Source organism: Triticum urartu, unplaced genomic scaffold (genome assembly GCF_056163025.1).
Source record: "Triticum urartu cultivar PI428250 unplaced genomic scaffold, HENAU_Tu73 scaffold2, whole genome shotgun sequence".
In the NCBI taxonomy this organism is placed as follows: Eukaryota; Viridiplantae; Streptophyta; class Magnoliopsida; order Poales; family Poaceae; genus Triticum; species Triticum urartu.
Genome location: NW_028260368.1, coordinates 12479229 through 12492068, shown reverse-complemented (window position 1 = coordinate 12492068; position 12840 = coordinate 12479229). Strand labels below are relative to the sequence as shown.

The following is a 12840-nucleotide window of genomic DNA, read 5'->3' as shown; positions in this document are numbered from 1 at the left end:
GTCCCTTGGGGATTCTTGATTGGAGCTGAGCTAACCATAGCCCAAAGTCGTATCTCTTTGGTTAATAAAATCCAAAAGGTTTATCGATCCCAAGGGGTACAGATCCATAATAGACATATAGAGATTATTATACGCCAAGTAACATCAAAAGTGCGGGTTTCCGAAGATGGAATGTCTAATGTTTTTTCGCCTGGGGAATTAATCGGACTATTGCGAGCGGAACGAGCAGGACGAGCTTTGGATGAATCGATCTATTATCGGGCAATCTTATTGGGAATAACAAGGGCTTCCCTGAATACCCAAAGTTTCATATCTGAAGCAAGTTTTCAAGAAACTGCTCGAGTTTTAGCAAAAGCTGCCCTACGAGGTCGCATTGATTGGTTGAAAGGCTTGAAAGAAAACGTAGTTCTGGGGGGGATTATACCTGTTGGTACCGGATTCCAAAAATTTGTGCATCGTTCCCCACAAGACAAGAACCTTTATTTCGAAATAAAAAAAAAAAATCTATTCGCGTCGGAAATGAGAGATTTTTTGTTTCTCCATACAGAATTAGTTTCTTCAGATTCTGACGTAACAAACAATTTTTATGAGACATAAGAACCCCCATAAAAATATTTTTTACTTTACTAGACTTTTGAACTTAGAACACTAACAGGTCAAATTTTAGATTTTTAAGATTTTTATTTTAATAAGTAAAACAAGTCAGTTAATTCATTAAGGTGGTTATGTTTATACCATGTATCAATGGCCAACTCTTATCTTAGTACAAGGTTCTCTCGGAACAATTATTATTTATTTCAAGCTATTTCGGATCTTTCTTAATCTTCAAAAAGAACTAAATTCCGTAATGGAATGGTAGGATTAAAAAAAAGGAAGTGTGGAAAAAATGACAAGAAGATATTGGAACATTAATTTGAAAGAGATGATAGAAGCAGGAGTTCATTTTGGTCATGGTATTAAGAAATGGAATCCTAAAATGGCCCCTTACATTTCGGCAAAGCGTAAAGGTACTCATATTATAAATCTCGCTAGAACGGCTCGTTTTTTATCAGAAGCTTGTGATTTAGTTTTTGATGCAGCAAGTCAGGGAAAAAGTTTCTTAATTGTTGGTACCAAAAAAAGAGCAACAGATTTAGTAGCATCAGCTGCAATAAGGGCTCGTTGTCATTATGTTAATAAAAAGTGGTTCAGTGGTATGTTAACGAATTGGTCGATTACGAAAACTAGACTTTCTCAATTTAGAGACTTAAGAGCAGAAGAAAAAATGGGAAAATTCCACCATCTCCCAAAAAGAGATGTGGCAATCTTGAAGAGAAAATTATCTACTTTGCAAAGGTATCTCGGCGGGATCAAATATATGACGAGATTGCCAGACATTGTGATCGTCCTTGATCAGCAAAAAGAGTATATAGCTCTTCGGGAATGTGCCATTTTGGGGATTCCTACTATTTCTTTAGTCGATACAAATTGTGACCCGGATCTCGCGAATATATCGATTCCAGCCAACGATGACACTATGACTTCAATTCGATTGATTCTTAACAAATTAGTATTTTCAATTTGTGAGGGCCGTTCTCTCTATATAAGAAATCGTTGATTAAGAATATATAGTGAATTCTTGGGCAACTGCGTAAATTTATGGAATCACTTACTTTACTATATCTTTTTTTTTGCATAGAATTTTTTTTGCATAGAAAAAAGAAGGGGAATATTGATATATATTAGAGGGTATTGATATATATTATGATCTGATGTGCTTTCTTGGTATCCTAAATATAAGATTAATACTTCAAGTTGCTGAGTTGAGAAAGAGATGGTTGAATCAAAAGAATTCCTTTTTTGAAGTTCAATTTTTATCAGAGGACAATATGAATATTATACCTTGTTCCATTAAAACACTCAAGGGGTTATACGATATATCGGGTGTAGAAGTAGGCCAACACTTCTATTGGCAAATAGGAGGTTTCCAAATTCATGCCCAAGTACTCATCACTTCTTGGGTCGTAATTACTATCTTGCTAGGTTCAGTTGTCATAGCTGTTCGGAATCCACAAACCATCCCGACCGACGGTCAGAATTTTTTTGAATATGTCCTTGAGTTTATTCGAGACTTGAGCAAAACTCAGATTGGAGAAGAATATGGTCCCTGGGTTCCCTTTATTGGAACTATGTTCCTTTTTATTTTTGTTTCGAATTGGTCGGGTGCTCTTTTACCTTGGAAAATTATAGAGTTACCCCATGGGGAATTAGCAGCGCCCACGAATGATATAAATACTACTGTTGCTTTAGCTTTACTCACGTCAGCGGCATATTTTTATGCTGGTCTTAGCAAAAAAGGATTGAGCTATTTCGAGAAATATATTAAACCAACTCCAATCCTTTTACCAATTAACATCCTAGAAGATTTCACAAAACCATTATCGCTTAGCTTTCGACTTTTCGGGAATATATTGGCGGATGAATTAGTCGTTGTTGTTCTTGTTTCTTTAGTCCCCTTAGTAATCCCTATACCGGTCATGTTTCTTGGATTATTTACAAGCGGTATTCAAGCTCTTATTTTTGCAACATTAGCCGCAGCCTATATAGGTGAATCCATGGAGGGTCATCATTGAATTGACTCTTTTTGGAAATAGTATTTTTTTTTTTTGCAGCTTAGCTCAATTCATGCATGGTTCCAGATAATCTGCTTGGTTGCAAAAAAATAGTTAGAAATGCGTATGAATATATAGCCTAGAGTTGTAGGAGAGAGAATAGAATAGACTATATTATGGAATTTTCAAAGTATATATGCATTAAGGAGGGTGGAGTCAGGCTAGATCTATACTATAATATCCTTAATGTCTATAAGTGGAGTCCTCTTTTATGCAGGTTTCCACTTTAAGCAATGATTTTAGAATCCGATTCAATAGAAAATGAGAAAATATGCAAACAAAATAGAAGAAACAAATGTATATATATAGGATATTATATTATATATTCCTAGGTTAGATTCATTATCTAATCCGATATATGGATATGGAATTCCCTTCTATGTAGTTCGGACAATTCACATTATCATTTCAATTTGATTTCAATTTGTACTTTTTAGTTACTTTACTTCTCCCCAATAGAGCTTAGAAGTAAGAATTTATTGGTTGATTGTATCCTTAACCATTTCTTTTTTTTGACACGAGGAACTACTCACCATGAATCCACTAATTGCTGCTGCTTCTGTTATTGCTGCTGGATTGGCCGTAGGGCTTGCTTCTATTGGACCTGGAGTTGGTCAAGGTACTGCTGCAGGACAAGCTGTAGAAGGTATTGCGAGACAGCCAGAAGCAGAAGGTAAAATACGAGGTACTTTATTGCTTAGTCTAGCTTTTATGGAAGCTTTAACAATTTATGGACTAGTTGTGGCACTAGCGCTTTTATTTGCGAACCCTTTTGTTTAATCTTAAAAAAAAAATTCTTTCGATTTCGATTAGATACTTTTTTCTTTTTTTAGTAAATTGGTATTTGCTTCCACAATTCCAATTATATCAATACTTTATTTAATTTACTCCTATTTATTACTCCTGGAATTATCTATTTATCGGGACAGATAATACCCCATTCTAGGAAGGGCTGAGTTGAGTATTATTAATTTAGAAGATATGCTCACCTTCTTATTTCCCGTCCTTAGTTTAGGAAAGTGGAAAGTTTTTTCCTTTTATTTTAGGAATTTTGGGAACAGAACATTTCAACAAAGGAAGTCTTTCACCGGTCAAACAAGACGTAAGACTTAATCTAAAAGAAATTACTAGATTGAATCTATTTGCATTAAAAAAACCGATCAAAAAAGGGCGAGCGAAGTAAGTGATCGAAAAACTTTGTTCTTTGTTCGTCCTATCTATAAGAGAGAGAGCATATGAAAAATGTAACCCATTCTTTCGTTTTTTTAGCTCACTGGCCATCCGCTGGCAGTTTCGGGCTTAATACCGATATTTTAGCAACAAATCTAATAAATCTAACTGTAGTGGTTGGTGTTTTGATTTTTTTTGGAAAGGGAGTGTGTGCGAGTTGTCTATTTCAAGAATAGATTGGATCTATCCGGCTGCACTTTATAATATTTTTTAGTATTTTTCGGATAAATAAGAAAAGGGTGCACGATCTCGACGAATTACTTCTGAATAAATTCAGAAATCATATGGAAGAACCATAGCATTTCGCGACTCATTGGTAAATCAACTTTGATTCTCTATAAACCAAGAATGTGAGACCATTAACACGGTTAAAGCTAAACTGCTTGAAGTCCAGGCAAAAAGAGGTACTCTTTCTACAACTATATTAGTATTAGTACCAATTTAAACGGGAAATAGCTAATGTAAAATTTATCTGATATAGAACACTCATATCGATAAAATGGTTTGAACTATTTACTAGAAAAAAAAGGGGGCACCCTGCCCTTTTTTAACCAATGCCGAATCGACGACCTATGTATAAAAAAGAGAAATTTTTTGGATTTGAAGAAAAAAAAAATAAAAAAGAATTCTATTAATTTTCATTTTCCATTTATTTAGTTAGTTTTTCTTAATGAAATTGAAATTATTAACTAGAGGGCAAATAAAAATAAAGAAACAACTTTGCTGACCATGATATATTTTTATCTAGGCGGAAGAGTCCTCTTAATATTTATCTAGTCTTATATAGGTTTCGGTATATTGAAATATAAACATAAAAAAGAAGATAGAGGATAGGCTCATTACTTAAAAAAAAGATATGGAAATAGCTATAGAAAAAAAAAAAGGAGCGTGAGAGCCAAATGAATCGAAAGATTCATGTTTGGTTCGGGAAGAGATCATAAAAGTTGTAAACTTACAAAATAATCTACTTTCATTAAAAGATTTATTAGATAATCGAAAACAGAGGATCTTGAGTACTATTCGAAATTCAGAAGAATTGCGTAGAGGGACCATTGAGCAACTCGAAAAAGCTCGGATTCGATTACAGAAAGTCGAACTAGAAGCGGATGAGTATCGAATGAATGGATACTCTGAGATAGAACGAGAAAAAGCAAATTTGATTAATGCTACTTCTATTAGTTTGGAACAATTGGAAAAGTCTAAAAACGAAACCCTTTATTTTGAAAAACAAAGGGCAATGAATCAGGTCCGACAGCGGGTTTTCCAACAGGCCGTACAAGGAGCTCTAGGAACTCTGAATAGTTGTTTGAATACCGAGTTACATTTCCGTACGATTCGTGCTAATATTGGCATTCTCGGGTCCCTGGAATGGAAGAAATAATTAAATTAATTAGGCCTTGAACTTCTACTTTCGTTTAGAATTTAGGCATTATTTTTCCCCTTGCTTCCGAAAAAAGAGTCAAGAAACACTAATGGCAACCCTTCGAGTCGACGAAATTCATAAAATTCTCCGCGAACGTATTGAACAATATAATAGGAAAGTAGGGATTGAGAATATAGGTCGCGTAGTTCAAGTGGGGGATGGGATTGCTCGTATTATAGGTCTTGGTGAAATAATGTCAGGTGAATTAGTCGAATTTGCAGAAGGTACTAGGGGTATTGCTCTGAATTTGGAATCCAAAAATGTTGGGATTGTATTAATGGGCGATGGGTTGATGATACAAGAGGGAAGTTTTGTAAAAGCAACAGGAAGAATTGCTCAGATACCCGTGAGTGAGGCTTACTTGGGTCGTGTTGTAAATGCTCTGGCTAAACCTATTGATGGGAAAGGCGAAATTATAGCTTCCGAATCTCGCTTAATTGAATCTCCTGCTCCAAGTATAATTTCCAGGCGTTCCGTATACGAACCTCTTCAAACAGGGCTTATTGCTATCGATTCGATGATCCCTATAGGGCGCGGTCAGCGAGAGTTAATTATTGGGGACAGACAGACTGGCAAAACAGCAGTAGCCACAGATACAATTCTCAATCAAAAAGGGCAAGGTGTAATATGTGTTTATGTAGCTATCGGTCAAAGAGCATCCTCCGTAGCTCAAGTAGTAACTACTTTCCATGAGGAGGGGGCCATGGAATACACTATTGTAGTAGCTGAAATGGCGGATTCACCTGCTACATTACAATACCTCGCTCCTTATACGGGAGCAGCCCTGGCTGAGTATTTTATGTACCGCGAACGGCATACTTTAATAATTTATGATGATCTCTCCAAACAGGCACAAGCTTATCGCCAAATGTCCCTTCTATTAAGAAGACCTCCCGGACGTGAGGCTTATCCAGGGGATGTTTTTTATTTGCATTCACGCCTTTTAGAAAGAGCCGCTAAATTAAATTCTCTTTTAGGCGAAGGAAGTATGACCGCTTTACCAATAGTTGAGACTCAATCTGGAGACGTTTCCGCCTATATTCCTACTAATGTAATCTCCATTACAGATGGACAAATATTCTTATCTGCGGATCTATTCAATGCCGGAATTCGACCCGCTATTAATGTGGGTATTTCTGTTTCCAGAGTAGGATCCGCGGCTCAAATTAAAGCCATGAAACAAGTAGCTGGCAAATCAAAATTGGAACTAGCGCAATTCGCAGAGTTACAAGCCTTTGCACAATTCGCCTCTGCTCTCGATAAAACAAGTCAGAATCAATTGGCAAGGGGTCGACGATTAAGGGAATTGCTTAAACAATCCCAGGCAAATCCTCTCCCAGTGGAAGAGCAGATAGCTACTATTTATACCGGAACAAGAGGATATCTTGATTCGTTAGAAATTGAACAGGTAAATAAATTTCTGGATGAGTTACGTAAACATCTAAAAGATACTAAACCTCAATTCCAAGAAATTATATCTTCTAGCAAGACATTCACCGAGCAAGCGGAAATCCTTTTGAAGGAAGCTATTCAGGAACAGCTGGAACGGTTTTCTCTTCAGTAACAAATAAATTTTGCATGTCTACTCTTGTTAGTAGAATAGGAATCGTTGAGAAAGCTTTTTCATTTGAATCATGCAAAAAAGTTTTCTTTGTTTTTAGTTTAGTATAGTTATTTAAAGAATAGATAGAAATAAGATTGCGTCCAATAGGATTTGAACCTATACCAAAGGTTTAGAAGACCTCTGTCCTATCCATTAGACAATGGACGCTTTTCTTTCATATTTTATTCTTTCTTTTATTTTTTTGCTTCTTCCGAGAAAAAACTGTTAGACCAAAACTCTTTTAGGAAATCAAAAAATCCAGATACAAATGCATGATGTATATATTATATCATGCATATATCATAAAGAAGGAGTATGGAGGCGGTAGTGGGAATCGAACCCGCAACCCCAAGGTTATGAGCCTTATGAGCTACCAAACTGCTCTATACTCTTAAACTAAAGAGGGGTAACTAGTGGATAAAAGAGGGTTGGATACGCCCCTCTACCAATATCTATACAAATAGAATAGTCCATTTATACAGAATGGTAAAGAGGGCTCCTCTATGATTATCAATTCCAGAAATCCATACAAATACGAAAGGGTATTTTATCCTTACCAACTGGATCTTGTTGCACCCGGTAACAAACATTCATAAACCATTTCTCGAAGTACGTGTCCGGATAGCCCAAAATGTCGATAGTTAGCTCTAGGTCTTCCGGTCAAAAAACAACGTCGATGAAGGCGTGTAGGTGCACTATTACGCGGTAGGGATTGCAATTTTTCTCGCATTTTCGTTTTTTCACTCAAACTCAAGGGAGAAACTTTGCTTCTTATCTTTTTTTTTAAAGATTGACGAATCAAATGATATTTCTGTTCTAATTTCTGCCGCTTCTTCTCCCTCTGAATCAAACTTTTTTTTGCCATAATGTGTCGTTGCTATTATTACCAAGTATACGGTTCTAATCCTAGATGGAAAAATAAATAGAAAAAGAAATCTAAAAAGGCAGATCCTCCCTCTCTATCAAGAGTAATGAACTAGGTGCTGATACAGTACAAAAAAACAAACTAAATTAACCAAACTTGCCTGATGTTGAGGCAATCAAGAAAGCTGCATAAGTGAATATATAACCCACGGAAAAGTGAGCTAATCCAACCAATCTTGCTTGCACAATGGAAAGAGCCACGGGCTTATCTCTCCAGCGAATTAAATTAGCTAAAGGTGTGCGTTCATGAGCCCATGCTAAAGTCTCAATTAATTCCTGCCAATACCCCCGCCAGGAAATTAAGAACATAAATCCAGTAGCCCAAACAAGATGTCCAAATAAGAACATCCACGCCCATACCGATAAACTATTCATCCCAAAAGGATTATATCCATTGATAAGTTGTGAAGAGTTTAACCATAGGTAATCTCTTAACCATCCCATCAAATAAGTGGAGGATTCATTAAATTGTGAAACGTTGCCCTGCCATAATGTGATATGTTTCCAATGCCAATAAAAAGTAACCCACCCAATGGTATTTAACATCCAGAAAACTGCCAAATAAAATGCGTCCCAAGCAGAAATATCACAAGTACCGCCGCGCCCTGGGCCGTCACAAGGAAAACTATATCCAAAATCCTTTTTATCTGGCATTAATTTGGAACCGCGTGCATCTAAAGCGCCCTTTACTAAAATCAATGTAGTTGTATGCAAACCTAGAGCAATAGCATGATGAACCAAGAAATCCCCAGGTCCTATTGTTAAGAAAAGCGAATTACTATTCTCATTAACAGCATTCAACCATCCGGGCAACCATAGGCTTCGACCCGCATTGAAAGCGGGGCCATTCGTTGAAGATAAGAGTATATCGAACCCATATGTCGTCTTGCCATGAGCAGATTGTATCCATTGGGCAAATATAGGTTCGATCAAGATTTGCTTTTCTGGAGTACCAAAAGCAAGCATGACGTCGTTATGAACATAAAGGCCCAAGGTATGGAATCCTAGAAAGAGGCTAGCCCAACTTAAATGAGATATGATAGCTTCTTTATGGTCTAACATTCTTGCCAATACATTATCCTCATTCTGTTCCGGATTGTAATCCCTAATGAAAAAAATAGCTCCATGAGCAAAAGCCCCTGTCATGATGAACCCTGCAATATATTGGTGATGAGTATATAAAGCAGCTTGAGTAGTAAAGTCTTGTGCTATGAATGCATAAGGAGGTAAAGAGTACATATGTTGAGCTACTAAGGAAGTAATAACCCCTAAAGAAGCTAGAGCAAGACCTAACTGAAAATGAATCGAATTGTTGATTGTGTCATAAAGGCCCTTATGCCCACGCCCTAATCGACCCCCCGGAGGAGTATGCGCTTCTAAAAGATCTTTAATACTGTGCCCAATTCCGAAGTTAGTTCGATACATGTGACCGGCAATGAGAAAAATAAATGCAATAGCTAAATGATGGTGAGCCATATCGGTCAGCCACAAACTTTGTGTTTGTGGATGGAATCCCCCAAGAAGAGTTAGAATGGCAGTTCCCGCTCCTTGAGCGGTACCAAATAAATGATTACTCGAATCAGGGTTTTGGGCATAAAGATTCCATTGACCCGTCAAAAGGGGTCCCAACCCCTGGGGATAGGGTAATACATCTAAGAAATTATTCCATCGAACGTACTCCCCCCTGGATGCGGGAATAGCAACATGAACTAAATGTCCTGTCCAAGCCAAAGAACTTACCCCGAAAAGTCCTGACAAATGATGATTGAGACGAGATTCCGCGTTTTTGAACCACGAAAGGCTTGGTTTCCATTTGGGTTGTAGATGTAACCAACCCGCTATTAAGGACAGCGTAGAAAGAAATAATAGAAAAAGAGCTCCAGTATAAAGATCCTCATTGGTGCGTAATCCTATTGTATACCACCACTGATAAACTCCAGAATAAGCAATATTCACTGGACCAGCAGCACCTCCTCGAGTAAAGGCTTCCACAGCGGGTTGACCAAAATGAGGATCCCAAATCGCATGAGCAATAGGTCTTACGTGTAAAGGATCCTGTATCCATGATTCAAAATTTCCTTGCCAAGCTACATGAAACAGATTTCCGGACGTCCATAGAAAGATTATTGCTAATTGCCCAAAGTGAGAAGCAAAAATGTTCTGATAAAGACGTTCTTCAGTAATATCATCATGACTTTCGAAATCATGTGCGGTAGCAATACCAAACCAAATACGACGAGTAGTGGGGTCCTGAGCTAAGCCTTGGCTAAACCTGGGAAATCTTAATTCCATAATGCCTTTCAAATCCTCCTAGCCACTATCCTACTGCAATAATTCTCGCTAAGAAGAATGCCCATGTCGTGGCAATTCCACCCAGAAGGTAATGGGTTACTCCTACAGCGCGTCCTTGTATAATGCTCAAGGCTCTAGGCTGAGTAGCAGGAGCAACTTTTAATTTGTTATGAGCCCAAACGATAGATTCAATGAGTTCTTGCCAATAACCACGGCCGCTGAATAAAAACATTAAACTGAAGGCCCAGACAAAATGAGCACCTAAGAAAAAAAGACCATATGCAGATAATGAAGAACCATAAGACTGAATGACTTGCGATGCCTGTGCCCACAAGAAATCTCGAAGCCACCCATTAATCGTAATGGAACTCTGTGCAAAGTTTCCCCCTGTAATATGAGTTACCACCCCTTGATCACTTATAGTACCCCAAACATCCGACTGCATTTTCCAACTGAAATGGAAAATGACTACCGAAATTGCATTGTACATCCAGAATAAACCTAAGAAAACATGATCCCAGGCGGATACTTGACATGTTCCCCCTCGGCCAGGCCCATCGCAAGGAAAGCGAAAACCTAGATTTGCTTTATCGGGTATCAAACGGGAACTCCGAGCAAATAAAACACCTTTCAAAAGTATTAATACAGTCACATGTATGGTAAATGCATGAATGTGATGGACTAAAAAATCTGCGGTTCCTAATGGAATAGGTAACAAAGCCACTTTGCCACCTACTGCTACTAACTCGCCGCCTCCCCACGTTAAGCTAGTACTTGTTGTTGCACCAGGAGCTGTTACGCCAGGCGCAGTAGCATGGATATTTTGTACCCATTGAGCAAAGATAGGTTGTAATTGTATGGCAGTATCCGAAAACATATCTTGTGGACGGCCTAAAGCACTCATGGTATCATTATGAATGTACAAGCCAAAACTGTGAAAACCTAGAAATATACATACCCAGTTAAGGTGGGATATGATTGCATCGCGGTGTCTAAGGACGCGATCTAATAGATCGTTGTATCGAGTAGTTGGATCATAGTCTCTTACCATAAAAATTGCTGCATGTGCAGCAGCACCGACTATTAGAAATCCGCCAATCCACATGTGGTGTGTGAACAAGGAAAGTTGTGTACCATAGTCAGTAGCTAGGTATGGATAGGGAGGCATAGAATACATATGATGAGCTACAACAATGGTTGTAGAGCCTAGCATAGCTAGGTTAAGAGATAATTGAGCATGCCATGACGTTGTTAAGATTTCATAAAGACCCTTATGGCCTTGTCCTGTAAATGGGCCCTTGTGAGCCTCCAAAATATCTTTAAGTCCATGGCCAATACCCCAATTGGTCCTATACATATGACCTGCGATTAGGAAAAGAATAGCAATAGCTAAATGATGGTGCGCAATATCGGTCAGCCAGAGACCACCGGTTACTGGATCTAGTCCTCCGCGAAAAGTCAGAAATTCTGCGTATTTGGACCAATTTAAAGTGAAAAAAGGGGTTGCTCCTTCGGCAAAACTAGGATAAAGTTGAGCCAAAAGGTCCCGATTCAAGATAAATTCATGAGGAAGTGGTATCTCTTTAGGATCCACCCCAGCGTCAAGAAATTGGTTAATTGGTAAAGATACATGAATTTGGTGCCCCGCCCAAGAAAGAGACCCAAGTCCTAATAATCCCGCTAAGTGGTGATTCAACATGGATTCTACATCTTGGAACCAGGCCAATTTGGGAGCGGCTTTGTGATAATGGAACCAACCAGCAAAAAGCATTAACGCTGCAAAAATCAATGCACCAATTGCAGTACAATAGAGTTGTAATTCACTAGTTATTCCAGATGCTCGCCAAAGCTGAAAAAAACCAGAGGTTATTTGGATTCCTCGGAAACCCCCGCCTACATCACCATTCAATATTTCTTGCCCTACTATAGGCCAAACTACCTGAGCACTGGGTCCAATGTGAGTAGGATCACTTAGCCATGCTTCATAATTGGAAAAACGGGCGCCATGAAAGTACATGCCACTCAACCAAAGAAAGATAATGGAAAGTTGCCCGAAATGAGCACTAAAGACTTTTCGAGAAATCTCCTCCAAATCACCAGTATGACTATCGAAATCGTGAGCATCAGCATGTAGGTTCCAGATCCAAGTGGTAGTATCAGGGCCCTTAGCTAGTGTTCTTGAGAAATGGCCGGGTCTGGCCCATTCCTCAAAAGATGTTTTTACAGGATCCCTATCCACAACAATTTTTACTTCTGGTTCCGGCGAACGAATAATCATTAAGTCCTCCTCTTTCCGGACAAGACATACAAAGAGACCCGCCAACTGTCTTTTTAGTGAATCTTTGAAAGATATATATTTTGAAAGATAGATTTTGAAAGATAGATTTTGAAAGATAGATATTGTGATTAGTTCTTTTCTTTACTATCTACCATCCTTCTATTTTTTTTTTAGTTATTCACTGGAGCAATTATATATTGAAGTCAATCCGAGGCAAGTGTTCGGGTCTATTATGACATAAAGATTAGGTGCCTAACGGACATTGTTTATCTTGAAAAACAAATATTTCTCGACGTAAGAAAAAAATCTTTTTTATTTTTAATTTAAGAAACTAGTGTATTTTTTTTGAGGGCATAAGCTCCTATCTATATCTACTTTCCTTGAGCATAATATAGGGTTTTTTATTTGATTCTAAATTCCAAGATAACTCATTAGAATT

The 12840-nt window shown here is 37.9% G+C and overlaps 1 non-coding gene across 1 annotated transcript; it reads right to left on the bottom strand.

The window, feature by feature from the left end:
• Positions 1 to 7003: 7003 nt before the first annotated feature.
• Positions 7004 to 7075, bottom strand: TRNAR-UCU (transfer RNA arginine (anticodon UCU)). Its single transcript has one exon. It is a non-coding gene; the product is annotated as a tRNA-Arg (tRNA).
• Positions 7076 to 12840: the final 5765 nt, after the last annotated feature.